Source organism: Oncorhynchus clarkii, chromosome 1, assembly GCF_045791955.1.
Source record: "Oncorhynchus clarkii lewisi isolate Uvic-CL-2024 chromosome 1, UVic_Ocla_1.0, whole genome shotgun sequence".
In the NCBI taxonomy this organism is placed as follows: domain Eukaryota; kingdom Metazoa; phylum Chordata; class Actinopteri; order Salmoniformes; family Salmonidae; genus Oncorhynchus; species Oncorhynchus clarkii.
In genome coordinates, this window is record NC_092147.1 from 87695989 (window position 1) to 87702960 (window position 6972).

Below are 6972 nucleotides of genomic sequence, written 5' to 3' on the forward strand. Positions count from 1 at the left end.
TTCTGTTTACCTCTGGCCCCTTTTTGGACACTGTGTTAACTAACCTCAAGACGAGCTTCAATGCCATACAACTCTCCTTCCGTGGCCTCCAACTGCTCTTAAATGCAAGTAAAACTAAATGCATGCTATTCAATCGATCACTGCCCGCACCTGCCCGCCCGTCCAGCATCACTACACCGGACGGCTCTGACTTAGAATACATGGACAACTACAAATACCTAGGTGTCTGGTTAGACTGTAAACTCTCCTTCCAGACTCACATTAAGCATCTCCAATCCAAAATTAAATCTAGAATCGGCTTCCTATATCGCAACAAAGCATCCTTCACTCATGCTGCCAAACATACCCTCGTAAAACTGACCATCCTACCGATCCTAGACTTCGGCGATGTCATTTATAAAATAGCCTCCAACACTCTACTCAACAAATTGGATGCAGTCTATCACAGTGCCATCCGTTTTGTTTTGCTTGGCCCTCGTCGCTAAACCCACTGGCTACAGGATATCTACAAGTCTCTGCTAGGTAACGCCCTGCCTTATCTCACCATAGCAGCAGCCACTCGTAGCACGCGCTCCAGCAGGTACAGTGCCTTGCGAAAGTATTCGGCCCCCTTGAACTTTGCGACCTTTTGCTACATTTCATGCTTCAAACATAAAGATATAAAACTGTATTTTTTTGTGAAGAATCAACAACAAGTGGGGCACAATCATGAAGTGGAACGACATTTATTGGATATTTCAAACTTTTTTAACACATCAAAAACTGAAAAATTGGGCGTGCAAAATTATTCAGACCCTTTACTTTCAGTGCAGCAAACTCTCTCCAGAAGTTCAGTGAGGATCTCTGAATGATCCAATGTTGGCCTAAATGACTAATGATGATAAATACAATCCACCTGTGTCTAATCAAGTCTCCGTATAAATGCACCTGCACTGTGATAGTCTCAGAGGTCCGTTAAAAGCGCAGAGAGCATCATGAAGAACAAGGAACACACCAGGCAGGTCCGAGATACTGTTGTGAAGAAGTTTAAAGCCGGATTTGGATACAAAGAGATTTCCCAAGCTTTAAACATCCCAAGGAGCACTGTGCAAGCGATAATATTGAAATGGAAGGAGTATCAGACCACTGCAAATCTACCAAGACCTGGCCGTTCCTCTAAACTTTCAGCTCATACAAGGAGAAGACTGATCAGAGATGCAGCCAAGAGGCCCATTATCACTCTGGATGAACTGCAGAGATCTACAGCTGAGGTGAGAGACTCTGTCCATAGGACAACAATCAGTCGTATATTGCACAAATCTGGCCTTTATGGAAGAGTGGCAAGAAGAAAGCCATTTCTTAAAGATATCCATAAAAAGTGTAGTTTAAAGTTTGCCACAAGCCACCTGGGAGACACACCAAACATGTGGAAGAAGGTGCTCTGGTCAGATTAAACCAAAATTGAACTTTTTGGCAACAATGCAAAACGTTATGTTTGGCGTAAAAGCAACACAGCTGAACACACCATCCCCACTGTCAAACATGGTGGTGGCAGCATCATGGTTTGGGCCTGCTTTTCTTCAGCAGGGACAGGGAAGATGGTTAAAATTGATGGGAAGATGGATGGAGCCAAATACAGGACCATTCTGGAAGAAAACCTGATGGAGTCTGCAAAAGACCTGAGACTGGGACGGAGATTTGTCTTCCAACAAGACAATGATCCAAAACATAAAGCAAAATCTACAATGGAATGGTTCAAAAATAAACATATCCAGGTGTTAGAATGGCCAAGTCAAAGTCCAGACCTGAATCCAATCGAGAATCTGTGGAAAGAACTGAAAACTGCTGTTCACAAATGCTCTCCATCCAACCTCACTGAGCTCGAGCTGTTTTGCAAGGAGGAATGGGAAAAAATGTCAGTCTCTCGATGTGCAAAACTGATAGAGACATACCCCAAGCGACTTACAGCTGTAATCGCAGCAAAAGGTGGCGCTACAAAGTATTAACTTAAGGGGGCTGAATAATTTTGCACGCCCAATTTTTCAGTTTTTGATTTGTTAAAAAAGTTTGAAATATCCAATAAATGTCGTTCCACTTCATGATTGTGTCCCACTTGTTGTTGATTCTTCACAAAAAAATACAGTTTTATATCTTTATGTTTGAAGCATGAAATGTAGCAAAAGGTCGCAAAGTTCAAGGGGGCCGAATACTTTCGCAAGGCACTGTATATCTCACTGGTCACCCCCAAAGCCAATTATTCCTTTGTTCGCCTTTCCTTCCAGTTCTCTGCTGCCAATGACTGGAACGAACTGCAAAAATCACTGAAGCTGGAGACTGATATCTCCCTCACTAGCTTTAAGCACCAGCTGTCAGAGCAGCTCACAGATCACTGCAGCTGTACATAGCCCATCTGTAAACAGCCCATCTATCTATCTACCTCATCCCCATACTGTACTTATATATTTACCTTGCTCCTTGGCATCCCAGTATCTCTACTTGCATATTAATCTTCTGCACATCTACCATTATCTACCATTCCAATGTTTAATTGCTATATTGTAATTACTTCACCACCATGGCCTATTTATTTCCTTAACTCCCTTAACTCACCTCATTTCTGCTCACTGCATATTAACGTTTTCCTTTTGTTCTACTGTATTATTGACTGTATGTTTGTTTATTCCATGTGTAACTCTGTGTTGTTGTATGTGTCGAACTGCTATGCTTTATCTTGGCCAGGTCGCAGTTGTAAATGAGAACTTGTTCTCAACTAGCCTACCTGGTTAAATAAAGGTGTTCTCAGCTAGCCTACCTGGTTAAATATGCAATCTGGGTTAGGGAAAATAAAACCACTACTTACCCTTTTCTGCCTTGAGTTCATCTGCAAATATGTAGAGTAGATGGAAGACAGTGAGAACATCATCAACATGAACACTATAAGATGTAGTCTCTCTCTGGGACTCCTTGTCTCATATCACTTCTTTAATATCATACTATGGGACAAATCTAAATTGAGTTCCACACACCTAAATGAGTCTAGCTTACCTCTGTGTGTGAGACATCCTCTCTCCAATAGAGATCTACAACATTATCATTTACCTCTTAAATTCACTCAATACATGTGACAGGTATCAGTGATCCAGGTGTATCAGAGACTACCTCTCTCTAGTCTAGTGGTCCTCTACAGCCTCAACACATCCTGTTCTAGAACATCAATCTATGGTCTGAAGATACTGACACTAATAAGGCACTGGGATATACCACTTCAAGTTTCCAGTTTCATTTGATGTATGTACGGGATACACATGGTATTCACTGTCCATGCTTACTTGCAGGTTTAACAATGCAATAACAATGAATATGTCAATTGGAAGCTGTGGCCTGCTTAGTGAATCTTTACAGTCGTGTGTAATCTGGGTTAGGGACAATAAAACCACTACTTACCTAGCTTCCTAGTGAGGTCATCTGTGAACATGTAGAGTAGATGGAAGACAGTGAGAACATCATTAACCTGAACACTAGAAGATGTAGTCTCTCTCTGGGACTCCTTGTCTCATATCACTTCACTAATGGCACAAATCCTAACTGAGTTCCACCACCTAAATGAGTCCAGCGTACCTTTGAGACAAATTCCCCAATAAAGATATTCTACCCTACCACCTCTTAATGTCATTCAATAAACATGTCAATTATATGGTTTAGTCTGCGTTGTGAATCTTTACATGCATGTGTGTAATCTGGGTCAGGAACAATAAAACCACTACTTAACCTTTTGCATGTTGGGGGCAGTATTTTTGTTTTTGGCTAAAAACGTACCCATTTGAAACATCCCCAGAAGCTAGAATATGCATATAATTGTCAGATTAGGATAGAAAACACTCTAAAGTTTCCAAAACTGTCAAAATATTGTCTGTGAGTTTAACAGAACTGATATTGTAGGCGAAAACCTGAAGAAAATCCAATCAGGAAGTGCCTCTTATTTTGAGGCACTGTTCCTGTTCCTCTGTTCCTATGCATGCCTATCCTCCATTTAAAGGGATATCAACTAAATTCATTTTTCTATGGCTTCCCTAAGGTGTCAACAGTCTTTAGACATAGTTTCAAGCTTTTATTTTGAAAAATGAGCGTGAAAGATCACATTGCGTAAGTGGATAGGTGGGGGCTCTCAGAGTGAGTTTTGCGCTACAGAGTAAAGCGGCCATTGTTTCTCCCGGTGTTATTGAAAAATCTACACACCCGGTTGATATATTATCGAATATACATTTTAAAAACAACCTGAGGATTGATTATAAAAAACGTTTGACATGTTTCTGTGGACATTATGGATATTATTTGGAATATACGTCTGCGTTGTCATGAGCGCACTTTCCTGTGGATTTCTGAACATAACGCGACAAACAAACGGAGGTATTTTGGGTATAAAAATAATCTTTATGGAACAAAAGGAACATTTGTTGTGTACCTGGGAGTCTCGTGAGTGAAAACATCTGAAGATCATCAAAGGTAAACAATTAATTTGATTGCTTTTCTGATTTTCGTGACCTAGCTACTTAATGCTTCGTGTACATAATGTTATGTTATGCTATCGATAAACTTACACAAACGCTTTCGCTGTAAAGCATAATTTCAAAATCTGAGACGACAGGTGGATTAACAAAAGGCTAAGCTGTGTTTTGCAATATTGCACTTGTGATTTCATGAATATGAATATTTTTTAGTAATATTATTTGACTGTGGCGCTATGCTATTCAGCGGTTGCTGATGACAATTATCCCGCTACCGGGATGGGTAGCGTCATCAAGTTAAAACTTCTTGCTCCTACTTGAGACGCAGATGTCTCAAGTAGACACCTGGAAATGCAAATGCGCTACGCTAAATGCTAAATGTACTCGTTAAAACTCAAACCTTTATCAAAATTCACATGCAGGGTATTGAATTAAAGCTACACTCGTTGTGAACCTAGCCAACAAGTCAGATTTTTAAAATGCTTTTCGGCGAAAGCATGAGAAGCTATTATCTGATAGCATGCAACACCCCAAAATGCCTGAATGCGACGTAAACAAAGACTTTGCTTATCCGGCGCTACACAAAACGCAGAAATAAAATATAAAACATTCATTACCTTTGACGAGCTTCTTTCTTGGCACTCCTATATGCCCCATAAACATCACTATTGGGTCTTTTTTTCGTTTAAATCGGTCCATATATACCCAAAATAGCTTTCTATGGAAGCTGTGTCATTCAGAAAAAAACATTGTTTTTAAACGCTGCGTCATTTTTTTAAATTAAAAAAGTCGACGATAAACTTTCACAAAACACTTCGAAATACTTTTGTAATCCAACTTTAGGTATTAGTAAACGTTTATAATCTATCAAAATGATTACAGGGCGATGTATATTCAATAGCTCCTCGTCTGCAAATCAATGGCTGCCAATGTGCACATTGAAAACATCCTGGTGGAGACCGGAAGAAACGGAATCCAGTTAGTTGGAAACAAAAAACTCCATTGAAAATGACGACAATGGCGACATCGTGTGGAATCTGTATGAATTGCATGCAGGTCGATATAAAATTTTGTGCCCTTTTAACAACCCATGAAAGTGACTTATGGAAATTATTTTTAGCTTTCAGAGAGCAGTTTTTCTTGCGTTTTTCAATGAAACACACAATCTGTTATAGTCACAGCCGTGATTTAACCAGTTTTAGAAACTTCAGAGTGTTTTCTATCCACACATACCAATCATATGCATATACTATATTCCTGGCATGAGTAGCAGGACGCTGAAAAGTTGCGCGATTTTTAACAGAATGTTCGAAAAAGGAAGGGGTAGACTTAAGAGGATTAACAGGCTGCAGTTTGAGTTCATCTATTATCACACCTGCAGATAAAAAGAAAAGTGAGTCACCAGTGTTAACATGTGAATCACCTGCCGGTTAAAATCAGTCATCAGTGTCATCATGTTGTCATGACGTTGCCCTCTTTGGGTACAGCAAGCCCCATCCCCCTCTCCCTGCCCCCCCTGCCTCCCCCTGCCTCCCCTTGCCTCCTTCAACTAGGCTGCTGTGGTCAGAGAGAGGTCGTAAATTCCTGAGAAGACCCTGCCTCAGGGTCACACAGTATAGAGACAGAGTGAAGTTTCATAGAGAACAAAGGAATTTCTTCCACCTCACAGAACTGGAGGTCTGAACAAATTTCATGTTCCGGAGAAAGTATAAAAGATCGGTGAAGAATCCAGCTACGAACTGGTCTGTTTGTTACAACTTGGGGAAGCTCATGGGAGACGGTGTGGCCACATTACCATAACGCTGTTTACATAATAGCCTCAGATATGAGGTTTACATCTAATTGTTGTATAAGATGAATGAGTGAGTATGATACTGTTTACACAATTTTACAATGTGATTTTGGACTGTTTAATGAAGGAAACCCCATTTCCCTTTTGAGTTGAACTAAATCAGAGGACCGCCCCTGAGCCCAGTTAGGGTCAGGCATCCTGGGACAGCCCCTTTTCTGCAATTCCCGAATAAAACCCAACTTTGAGAAATTATCACCAGACCATGTTTCGCTCAATCACGGGAGGACAAAGGTTATAGACCTTTGCTGAATATTTTAATCATACCACGTGGTTAAACTCTTAGACTATCGATACAGACAGAATAAGAACAAGTCTTTGATATTAATTACTAGTCTGCAGCAAGGAATTCGGTATCATTGAACGCGAAGAACGACAACCGCCGAAACATCCATTCTACAACATGACTGAATGTCGCTCTGAACTATCCCCTCTAACCAATACAGAGAGAGAGAGACGGACAAAACTCTCCAACAGAAACAAACTTTTCAACAAAAATCCCGACGACACACTGAGCGTAAGTATATATATTGATTGCAATTGTTCCCAAATGAGTGAGTGTTCATGTGCAAAGGATTAGCATTTCAATTGTTATAATTATCAACTTTGTAGTGTCTCATCTCAGTTGACCCCCACTTC